This window comes from Megalobrama amblycephala, linkage group LG1 (genome assembly GCF_018812025.1).
Source record: "Megalobrama amblycephala isolate DHTTF-2021 linkage group LG1, ASM1881202v1, whole genome shotgun sequence".
NCBI classification, from domain to species: Eukaryota; Metazoa; Chordata; class Actinopteri; order Cypriniformes; family Xenocyprididae; genus Megalobrama; species Megalobrama amblycephala.
This window is the reverse complement of record NC_063044.1, coordinates 67,777,420-67,790,256: the sequence shown is the minus strand read 5'-3', so window position 1 is coordinate 67,790,256 and position 12,837 is coordinate 67,777,420.

The window sequence follows — 12,837 nt, the reverse complement described above, 5'->3', positions numbered from 1 at the left end:
CGAGTGAAGGAGACGAGCTGAATGAAAGTGCGCGTTCACTCTCTGACAGCAGAGGGCGCTGATGGAACAGCAGAGTGCAGCGGTTACCACGGAAACCGTGCAAACAAAGTAACTGCGCTAGTGAAGTTTTTAAAATGCTTCAAACAGCCATTCATTTTTTTGTAATCTCAGTGTTGTTCATCACAGCACCAAATACTGAATACTTAAAAAAGACTTAAAAGGATATTTATTTTCAAACCTAAACATTTTTATATTTTAATCTGGACTACAACATGCCCTAATGATTAGAAATGTTCTGATTATTTGTTATTGTTCAGTAAAACTTTGAAAACATACAGCTTCATTAGTTAACATGTTAATTCATTATCACTAAACTGACAATAAAAATACTTAAAGTATTAATTAATGTTAATTTCTTAGTTACTATTTAATAACATTACTAAAATCAAAATAACTTATTTGATGGACCTGAGATAAAACTAACAATGATCAGTTGTGTTTCTAAACTAACATTAACAAAAAAATAACACTTTCTGTAACAAATGTAGCTATTGCTCAATCTTAGTTAATGCATTAAATAGAGTAAAGTGTTATCTGTTGTTCTTTATAGCCTAATTCTTTTGCATTTTAATCTGTTTGAAAATTTCAGTCAGAGTTGTTTTTGTTTTATTACAAAAATTGTTCTTAAACCTGTTAAACTATGACAAAAATGGTTTTGCAACTTATTTTAATATCGTGATAATACCGTATACCGTGATAAAAGCTTCATCAATTAATCGCAACATGAAAATGTGATACCGTCACATGCCTACTGTCAATCTACGGTGTTTTTTTTTTTAAGATATAGATGCTCCAACACCAGTAATTTGTGTTGGGTGTGCAAATAACAACATGGAAAATTAAAATGGGACTTCATACCTTTATAATAGAGATTGCGAGATGAATCCAATCTGTGGCACTTGGGTAAAATATAAATGTCCATTGCAAAACAAAAAACAGTACTTTTTGTCCTTGAAATATTGATATATTATCCATTGTTTGCATCACATTTCTTCTGAATGATCTGCTCTCTGTCATCGTTCTTCAAGAAATAATGCAATCTGAGCAGCGTTTATGTTGTAAAACTGTATACGATCATATCTAACAAACAAATGAGCCCGTGTCCAAAGTATATTTTTTCAAAATAGTGCAGCAGTTTTAGTTATAATATCCAAGCAGTGCTGTCAGAGTTGTATATCCTCCTGGTATTGTCATTGTAGTAAATCTCACAAAGAAAACTTTCAGCCAATGCCATGATCCAACAACAACGTGTGTTCTGTTTCTTCCGCATACGAGCACATCTACACAGACACACATCAGTCTCGAATATTATGCAGCAAGCCATATTTTATAATTGTATAAAATAATCGAGCACAAATACGGCTGAGATGCCAAATTCAGCGGCAGGAATTAACTGAGGTAAAGTGACGGCTCACAGACAGCAGTGCAATCTACCTGTCACTCAAGTGACCACGCCCTTAATTACGCAGAACTTTAAGGCTTAATATAATTTAAACGGATGAGTTAGAAAAAAATTCACCCCCCTCAGAGTTGTCATGAAGGGCAAAATTAGCAGTATAGACCAAAACCACAATTTGAACCAACTTGTAAACATGTTTTTTTCTGCTGTAAACTTGGCCAATTTAACATGGGACTCAATGAGATTCTGCTCTCTTTTGGAGCCTGTCCCTAGTGGCCAGTCGATGAATCGTAGTTTAAGTCACTTCCGTATTGGCTTCACGAGAGACTGGGGGAGGTTGCCGCTTGCCCTAGACTAGCTGGGATCGTAACAATAATGTTGATAATGTAACTTTAATTTCTACAAGCTTAAATTGAGTACTAATATAGAATTGTACTTAGTTTATTTGTATTCTTGCCTTAACTTTTTTTAATGTAAAAATGACATTTGTTTTTTTTTTTTCTGTAGTAAAATCTGTATTATCTGTATTAGATATCGCCAACGGACGCACCACAAACTGCTGCGCACTCGCACACAGGACTGATTTTATGATTTTTATAAATGTAATAACTTGCCATTTCTGTATGTAGCATAGTGCTGCGACCAGCTGGCGTGGTCAGCTGTCAAATCGCTCCAATCACTGCCATTCTCTTATTAGATCGGGGACATATATACATGGCATCCCCATTATAAGCATGAGCATATTACTGTGGATTATTTGGGTGCATGTAAACGTAGCCAATGTTAACTTCAGTGTTTTGAAGTGTTAATTTAAAATTGCAACAGTTACAATAAAATAAAGAAGGTACAAGTTTATTTTTGAATAAATGTTTTAATTGTTTTTATTTCTATTCAAAGAATCTTCAAAAAAAAAATAATCCAGTTTCTACAAAAAACTGTTTACAACATTAACAAAAAAAATGTTGCTTGAATATTTACTCTTAAGTGTTATTTTTTCATTAAATAAAAATGTGTTTGCTACAATTTATGGTTGCATTTCATTTTCTGTAATTCTATTCAATACCTATTGATGTACATGCATAATAAAACTATAAAAATAGTAATAGTAATTTCATACTGTAAATATTTACAGACTATTTTTATAGTTTTATTGTAACTGGCTAAAAAGTTTTGAATGATTTCATCATGTTGTATTAATATTAATAGGCAAACATTAAATATTCAAGCTTTTATAGAGCATTCCAGTCTGTCTGATGTTGGTCCATTAGATTTTAAATATTTCTGTGTAGCCCGTTTTGGCCAGAATACTATTTCGAGAGTGATCGGTATCCAGACCAAATGAACCACATAAACGGGTCCAGCTCAGATCCGCGGCGGATCAGCTGCTTCATAAACGGGTCCAGATCGGATCCGCGGCGGATGAACTACTTTATCGGCGGACACGGGGCGGGACTGCACCGGGTCTGAACTGGATCCACAATCCTTATCTGTTCCGGATCCGCTGCGCTGTGCAAGTGGACTCTATTCCGGACCCGTTTTGCGGATCCGTTCCGCAGCTTGTGATACCTCCGGGGCGGATCCGTTGCGGAGTCAGTTTGCTATCTGGGAAGTTTTAAGACGAACAGGAATATCTTATGGAAGTAAAACAGTAGCAAAACATGAGAGGTTGCTGATTTGAATGTGAGAACTTGTCGGATTAATATTTGTATTTGTAAATTGAAATTTACACTCACAGCCCTGATGTGAAAAGCTGAATGTTTCGATTTGCACACGCAGACAACAATCAAAACACCCGTGTTACGAAGTTGTAGTTGCAGATTAATAGTTACAAATGTGTAAAATGGCATTCACATAAACAAAATGACAGACACAAATGTGTGAGACAATATTTACTTTTGCACTTTACTTCAGTTTCGCTGTACAGCTTCAAGTCGGCGCTTACAACCTCTCAGATCTGGCAGTACAAGTTCAATTCCTGGCGCTTTGACTTTTGCTACTCTTTTTGCGATATTCCTGTTGCAAAACTGACTTGAGCACCTGAAAGCAGACGTGAGAGAGCAGAACGGGGGTGGGGGGTGAAGCCGTTTTATTGGTTGATGCCTGACCAATGAACAACGCCAGTGTACGCACTGTGCATATACCATGAGAGGGCACTATCTGTATTTAATTTTTTTTTATTTACAAAATTTTTAAATTTGTTATTAAAATTTCTCTGTGTAACTCATTACATATTAAGAGAGCAAGAGAGAATGAGAATAAATAAAGGTGTGTGTTTGTGTGTTGTAAAGTCAAATGTGTGTATGTGCGTGCATGGTGGGTGTGGGGGATATGGGTGAAGAGAATCTGATTGGATATGACGTTACAGATGATTAATTAAAAAAAAAAAAAAAAAAAAAAAAAAAAAAAAAAAAAAAAACAGGCTCAAAATGAGTAAACGCTCAATAAAACAGCTAAATTTGACTGAAACATTTGCAAAAAGGCCTAAAACCATTGAGTAGGGATGGAAAAATGAAGCCTATTAAATATTTGAAGCTTTTCTATGAACGTTTCGGGAAAGGTTTCAAAGCATCAAAAGTGTCGAAAACAGTGCCATCCTGTGGCAGGTAAAATTTACAGCAGCCATAAACCTGAGATCGCAGCTCCATTGTTTTATTTTTTATTTTAACACAAATAAAAGACTGACGACGCTAATGTGTTTATTTCAGTAATATAATTCACATCTTACAGTTTGGCAATAAATGAAATGGATCAACAAAAAGAATAATTATAATAATTACTAATAATACATAGCCTACTGAGTTGTTTGATGCAAGTAAATTGTGCTGATATTTTATTGTAGCCTATATGACAGAACATATGATGATGTAATATAGGCTACAGGCTTATATATTTAAAATGTTTAGTAAATGGACTTGAACTTTCATATAGGCTAATGGTCTGGGTTCAACTGGAAACAATTTTTTCATTAATCACGTTTCTCTGAAAACAATAAACATTTTCGGGACAAAGCTGGGGGGGGGAGGGGGGTGGTGGGTTTAGTTCTGTGCCCTGAGATAAAATCCTTGTTTTCATTAAAATATCATTAGTTTTAGTCAACTGAGTTTATATTACAGTAAAAGAGTAGTTAAAGTTCTTTATTGGTTGGAGTCAGCCAATGAAATGTGACGTTTTTGTACGCAATGTACGTCACTACATAGAGCAGATCGCGCCATTTTGGTGGTCCATGTAGCAGCCACCCATCTTTTACTGTAATATAAAACTCAGTTAAAACTAATGATATTTTAATGAAAATATTGTCTCATACATATGCACGTATTTCTTTCCGCATGCCAAGTCGCACTGGATGGCGTTGTTCATTGGTCAGGCATCGACCAATAAAACGGCTTCACCCCCCCCACCCCCGTTCTGCTCTCTCACGTCTGCTTTCAGGTGCTCAAGTCAGTTTTGCAACAGGAATATTGCAAAAAGAGTAGCAAAAGTCAAAGCGCCAGGAATTGAACTTGTACTGCCAGATCTGAGAGGTTGTAAGCGCCGACTTGAAGCTGTACAGCGAAACTGAAGTAAAGTGTAAAAGTAAATATGTCTCACACATTTGTGTCTGTCATTTTGTTTTTGTGAATGCCATTTTACACATTTGTAACTATTAATCTGCAACTACAACTTCATAACACGGGTGTTTTGATTGTTGTCTGTGTGTGCAAATCGAAACATTCAGCTTTTCACATCAGGGCTGTGAGTGTAAATTTCAATTTACAAATACAAATATTAATACGACAAGTTCTCACATTCAAATCAGCAACCTCACGGGTTTTGCTACTGATTTACCTTCATAATATCTCGTCTGAGAAGATGGTGTTTGTTAAAGAAGGGAATGAGGAGGACACGAGTGAACCAGAACCCTGCAGAATAATAAAACATCAGGAACAAACAGGTTGGTGTGTATTCTTGATTCATCTTTAAAGCGTCTTGTAAGCTAACAAAGCTGTCCGCAGATCCTTAATGTAAAAACAAGACCTTAATTGTCTTTGAAATGTCTTAAATCAACGTTTCAAAGGTGTTAAAATGCAACTGAACCGTCAGCGAGAAGATTTAGATTTTAATTTATCTCATTGCTTTTTGAAATTGTAAAACTGTTGAACTCAGAGCATGTGCAACGCATCATAAAGGTTCACTGTTTTTAAGGGGTCATGAACTGCGTTGTTTTATTGTTTTATAATGTTTCCTGGGGTAATGTTAGTATGCTTTGTACATTCAAAAGTGTCATACTTTATAAATAAAAAGCATTTTTCCTGCCCTGATTTTAGACCTCTGGTTTGAACACTGTTTTAAGTGGCGTGTCTACTGTGAGCTGCTATGATTGGCTTCCATCACTTTCCCACTTTTTTCACACTTCCGCGCACGCTGCTCCAACATTTGCAAAGGGGGCTTTCTTTAATCGCTTTCTTTATAATTTAATCACCGTTAAGATTATTTTCATCCTACTAAGAGAAACAACAAAAGTTGCCGTTTAGTCATGAGTTTGATTTACTGACGCTATATTACTTGCATGGTTTTCTACATTTATAAATCACCAATATGCATCATAAATAGTTTTAGACCTGTACAAATTTGCTTTGATGAAACAGTCATTACATCTGTTATGTTAAAATTTTACTTTGACAAACCAAAAACAGTTTTTAAAGTAAATAAGCGACTTCCACTCCTCCTATGTGCTTCTCCTTTTCACAGTCTGAACTGACGGGTATGAAATGACGGGTGGTTTTAAAATATATGGTCACATGACTATAAAATGGTACGGTTGCCAAGATACAGGGAGAGGGTCAACTTATCCACTGGCTCATCTTACCCCACTCTCCTTACAGTCAGATGTTCTTTGTCTGTGTGTCAGCATCATTGCATGGAGTCTTCAGGATCTGAATCCCCTTTGTGCTTGTATTGAAAGCAAGATAAAAGGAAACAAAATGGGAGAAATTAAATACAGTAGTAGTATATAATATACAGTTTTGGTATTTAGTATGATTTCCCATTTAGCCTAGTGTATGTATGTATATGTATATATATATATATATATATATATATATATATATATATATATGTGTGTGTATATATATATATATATATATATATATATATATATATATATATTTATGTATTTATTTTTATTTATTTATTTATTTATTTTATTTTTTTGCTGCTTTTAAGCATTGTTTTTTTTAATCTCATTTATAAACTTTCCTCTCCCCATCAATCCAAAAATCAGCTGAGCTGACACATAATAGAGAGTCAACAGAATCAACACATTCTCGAATATATATTCTAAAATAAGGATTTTTTTTCTTTATTCCCCGGTGAAAAAAAAAATATTATAGTAATTTATAGTAAATACCATAGTGTTTTTGAACCATACTATAGTAAAGTACTTGAATTAATTTGTTGTGGTAATTCTATAGTTGCTGTGATAATATAACAACTATAGTAATATAAACAAATTACATTACCCAATACTGTACTAAGTTTTCTACAACTTTAGGGGATATTATAGGCCTACTACAATATACACTACAGTATACTGTAGTAAAAAACTAAAGTATACTACAGTATTTATTACAGTTTATCAGTTCACTATATTGCAGTATGCTGTAGCATTCATTAACAACGTGTTGTAAATACTATAATATAGTATACTACAATTTACTATAGTATGGTTCAAAAACACTATACTATTTACTATAGTATTTTTTCACCTGGGTTGTACATTTAATAAGGAATAAGGATATTCTCATTTTACCACTTTCACCCACCACAAGCCCCAAAGTTATATTTAACCCCGTTTAGAAGCCTTTTTCTCTAATTACACAACGATGAATAAATTGTTTTAATCTATTATCTAATCTACTATCTGATAACAGCCCCTGGAACTATTTATTTAGTGAGCAATATCATCTAGCATGCTTTAATACAGAAGTTAATTTGATTCATATGTACTGATAATATAAAATCTTATAATTTAAACGGCTTACCTTTTAAAAGTGCATCACAAACGGTCTGTTCTGCTGTAACTCTACGGCGCGGCTGCTACTTCCGGGAACTATTGAGAGGCTCCACAAGCCGCCATTGCTGTAAAATAACGTTCCATTGGAGTCTATGGAGTTGTCGCAACTCTCTCTCTCTATGGCTCTGGTTGATGTAGCCTCGCGGCGATGACGTCATCACTAGCGCGCGCGCTCGTTCAGCATCGAGTCTTCTGAAGAGAGGTGAGCAGTTCATAGTATTTTGCATATTTAAACTATTGTAAAATACACCTCACACATTTGTTTACAACAGTACAGCTTTGTTTGTGTGTTTAATGACTTAAATAATCACGACGAGCTTGTGAGAAAATCAAAAGTTCATTAAGACCTCAGTGATTTTATGCTTTTGCGTGTTCGTGAATGTTTGTTTCAATGTTGATCTTGTTGCTGTTACTGAATGTCTCGTGATATGTGAGGGGAATTGATGCAAACTTATCTCTGTGTTGATGCTGCGATTTTACCAACTTTATTTCTCAGATTTGGTAGATCAAATCTGTTGTAATTTATATGTATAAATTTCAGAACAGATAGTTACTTACTTGATAGCCTACTGAGCCGATATAATGAGCCATGGGGGACATCTAAAATCGATAGGCCTACATAATATAATAGACACTGGAAACTTTTTTTTTTCTTACTAAGCCTGCTTAAATAAATTGTGCAATAAATTAATGTTTGCGAATTTTAAGCAGCGACATGATATTGACAACCAACGATTGTCAACTTACAACATTTTTTCACAGTCGATCAAAATAGGCAAGTATTGTTTTAATGGAATATTTACTTGTGAATGTCCACTGAATGTCCAATGTAGTGTGATTAACAAGGCTATTGAATACGGATGTCCGAATGTGCGAATATAAAACCAACTTTACTCAAGTGTTATTTATCTGTAGATATGAATGATGAACAAATTTCTGTTTATTCTTTAATTTCTTAATTCAAACTGTTATTTATAGTTACAGTATATTATTTTCAATATTTATAGAAATATATCTTAATCTTTAATATTAGGGGGCAGAATTAATAAATATGGATAGAAATGTTAACAATCAGACAAAATAGAAATGTGTGAATTTCCACAGATGTAAGTCAAATAAATCAGTGTCACTAAATGAGCATTATAAATTGAAGTGCTCCTTGTGTTGATGCTGTTATTTTTAATATAGTAATATAATGGTTTACAAAGAGGCAACACTTATATTTGTAAGTTGAGCCTGGGGTAATATCGATATTATTTCTTAATGTGTAAATTATAGTACAGTAGCAGTCAAAAGTATGGACACACTTTCCCATTCATGTCCAAACATTTGACTTGAATATAGAATATATTCATAAATATAGAATATAATACATTTCACATTTTTGATCACTTTAATATGGTAATGAAACACTTATAATGTCATTTAGGGCCCTAGTATGAAATATGTTTTTTTTTTTTTTTTCAAAATTCCATGTTAATGGTTTAATTACATTTTAGTAATGCTAATTAATTTAATTAATAAAAACAACCATATTAATAATTTGTAAAAAAGTGTTTGCAGTTTAATATTCACAGACACATTACAATTTGATTAAAGTGTACTGAATAACTTCATAATATATATATTTTTTTAAATATTGTAATATTATTTTTTATTTAATCTGTTGATTATGAAATGTGAACAGCATGAGTAAGACTTTTATGAGATATATGTCGGGAGACATGGAGTGGGTCAGACATGATTTTGACCACTTCATTAAGTTTTGTTTTGTAGAAAGACTTTCTTTAAAGTAAATTTCATTTTGTAAAAATTGTATGTTAATTTTAATCAATGTTTCATCAACCAATTGCCTGGTTTAAATAATTAAGAAGCAAACCAAGTAAATGTGGCGTGACTTGAACACAGAGTGCTGAATTCTAGAGCTGCCAATAACCAGAAGGCTATGGGATCTTCAAAGATGTCTGCTTTACTCATATAAATGCCTAAATTTGTAAATTAGTTAAAACGTAAATGATTTATTGTTGATTACAGCAAATCTGCTGCATCCACACATATGTTCATGTTCAGTGAAGCTCCTCCCACAACAATTACATCATCATTGAAGCTCTAATTCACCAATAAATGCTGGGATATTCCCATCAGACGAGCATCAGAGCATCAGGAAGAGCTGAAATCTGCAAAGACTGAGTTTATTAAAGAGGACAGTGAGAACATGAGTGATCCAGAACCCTGCAGAATGAAACACACTGAAGATACTGAAGAACAAAGAGGTTGGTGTTTATTAGTAAACGATGACAAGCATATTATCTAATTGTTCTAGGTATGTGAATATACAGTAGTCAACATATGAAGTGGATCAAAATGGAAGGTTTTAGGACAACTTTGAAAGGTTTCAATCCACTTCAAATGTTGACTACTGAGATTATTTTCTTCTCCTCCCATCATGCTGTAGAAAGAGCCTAGATGATGTCACTTCCTGGGTGTGTCAATTTTAAGAAATGCTTTTTTTGAAAGGAGGAAAATAAAAATGCTAGTAAAAATTGTTAATTTAGAACAAGTTAAGCGGGCAGTTACTTTACTTTTAGCATGTGACATTTTTACGGACACAGTAAACATTAACGTTTATGGAAGGAAAAATTCATGTGACCAGCCCTTATTAAAAAGTCTTTAGTACAATGAATTAAGCAGCAGTCTAACCGTTGTTTTCAAAATATGGCAGGATTATAATGTTAATGGTCTGTTCACAGACAGGGCTTAGCCTAAGTCAGGGTTAAACCTTAGTTCAATTAGGATATTTAAGTAGCTTTTATGAACGTACACCAGAAAAAAAAAAAAAAAAAAAAAAAAAAAAAAAAAAAACATTACTGGTGTGCGTCTTGAGACAGAACAATGACTCTGACATATTTTAAGGTATGTCAGTACAAGTTGCTTTCAGTTAAAACAGCTCAAACATGCATTTTTAGTCTTGGTCTAGTTTAACACAATCAGCAAACCTTGAGAACCACTTGAGAGAAAAGCCATTCGCATGTGATCAGTGTGGAAGGAGTTTTTCACTGCTGTCATATTTACATAAACATGAGAAAACACACACTGCTGTGAGAGAGTACATGTGCTTTGAGTGTTAGAAGACTTTTATTACAGCTGGACATTTAAAACAGCACCAGAGGATTCACACTGGAGAAAAACAAGTGACAAGGGATTCAGTCAGTCAGGAACACTGAAAACACATGAGAGAATCCACAGCAGAGAGAAGCCGCACACGTGTGATCAGTGTGGAAAGAGTTTCTCTTTTAAAAGTCACCTGAAGATACACATGAAGATCCATGCAGTGGAGAAACCTGAAAAAATATGCTCGACGTTAGTCACTGCCCTTGCCGTCCAGAATAAAAGAGAACATCCCAATCGAGTGAAGGGATTTGTGGAAACTTCTACTTATTGTGATACAACATTTGCCTTGCATTTCAGCATGAAAAGACAAATATTTCAGGTGAAGGATAATCCACTTCTTACCTCCGAGACTGTGTTGAACTATATTATTTTTATTGTGAGTATTAGGCTTATCATTATTGCTGCTCACTGTTGTTGAGCTGTGATATTGTAATATTTACCATTATATAATCAGAAGAGTATAGAAAAGCTTATTAAAGTGTCACTCATTAAAACATCTAGTTTCTCTTCCACTTCTACTCTTCCATTCAAATTCAAGATATACTTTCATATAGCCTTGAAACTGGACACTTTGCTTCTCTTCTATTAATGCATAATTAATCTTCTATTAATCACCCACACACATGACTGTCATTGAATGAGATTACTGTCTGTCTACATTATTAACAGTTTCACCCTTGATATCCAGTATCATATACACAGGTGCTGGTCATATAATTAGAATATCATCAAAAAGTTGAAACTTGTATATTATATTCATTCATTACACACAGACTGATATATTTCTCAGAAAATTAGAATATTGTGAAAAGGTTCAATATTGAAGACACCTGGTGCCACACTCTAATCAGCTAATTAACTCAAAACACCTGCAAAGGCCTTTAAATGGTCTCTCAGTCTAGTTCTGTAAGCTACACAATCATGGGGAAGACTGCTGACTTGACAGTTGTCCAAAAGACGACCATTGACACCTTGCACAAGGAGGGCAAGACACAAAAGGTCATTGCAAAACCCATTCAAAAATGTGGGGGAGATTCACAAAGAGTGGACTGCAGCTGGAGCCATCCAGCCAGCTGCAGCCATCCGGCGCATCATAGAGAGCGTCTTCCCGCGGTTTTACAGCCGCTTTTTGAGCACTTTCCAGCGGTTTTCACCACTTTGAGCCCAGCCCTCGCCGTTAGGAGCCTCCCAATCACCGTTTTCACGGTGCCTGGCATTTCTAAATGCCACACTACTCCTGTGGTACGTGCAGAGCCCCTCTGCACGAAGAAGACTGACACAGCGAGTGCGTTGGATGCCTGGGCAAGTCCCACGCGGATGACGCGCTCACCGGCGGCTCATGCCCGCACTGCGAATGCATGAGTCTGGTGTCTCTGCGCTCGCGGGCTGGCGAGGAAGAGACCGCGGGGCAGAACGGTTCAGCGCATGGAGATGAGCGAGCCCACGTCGGCCCAGCGCCCGCGTGCCTCGCCCTCTCCCAACAGAGAGCATTACCCCGTCTTGTTCGCCCACCCTGACCAGCGTCCCTCAGCAGATGCGAGCGACCTCGTCTCCTTCGGCGGATCTGACGAAGAGCCACTCTTCAACTCTATGTCTATGGTGGCCTCTGAACCAGAAGGATGGGTTGGCGAGTCGGACGACCCCGCCCCCCTGCCTTCCCTGGAGCCCATTGACCACGGCACGGGTATGGACGCCGAGCTCTTCCGTGTCCTATCCAAGGCCGTAGAGGATCTGAACCTCGACTGGGCCCCACCAGAGGAGCCATCATGGAGCCGCTTGGACGAGTGGTTTCTCCCAGGCCGTCGCCGCTCTGCCCCGTTCTTTCCAGAAGTACACAAAGAGCTGACGAAGTCGTGGTGCTCCCTACTCTACACACTACCCACCGCTCAGCCCTCACCACCGTAGATGGCTCAGAAGAGAAGGGCTACGAGCATCTGCCGCCCCTGGATGAAGCAGTGGCCGCTCACCTCTGTTCTCCCGCAGCTGGGGGATGGAAGACTAAAAGAGCCCTCGCATCCAAACCCTGCAGGACCACCTCTGCCCTAGCAGGAAGAGCCTACGCCTCTGCAGGCCAAGCCGCTTCAGCGGACCACCCCAAAAGCTCTCTCGTGCAAACTCCCCTCCGCCTCGTTTATCTCTGGGCGTGGGAGAAACA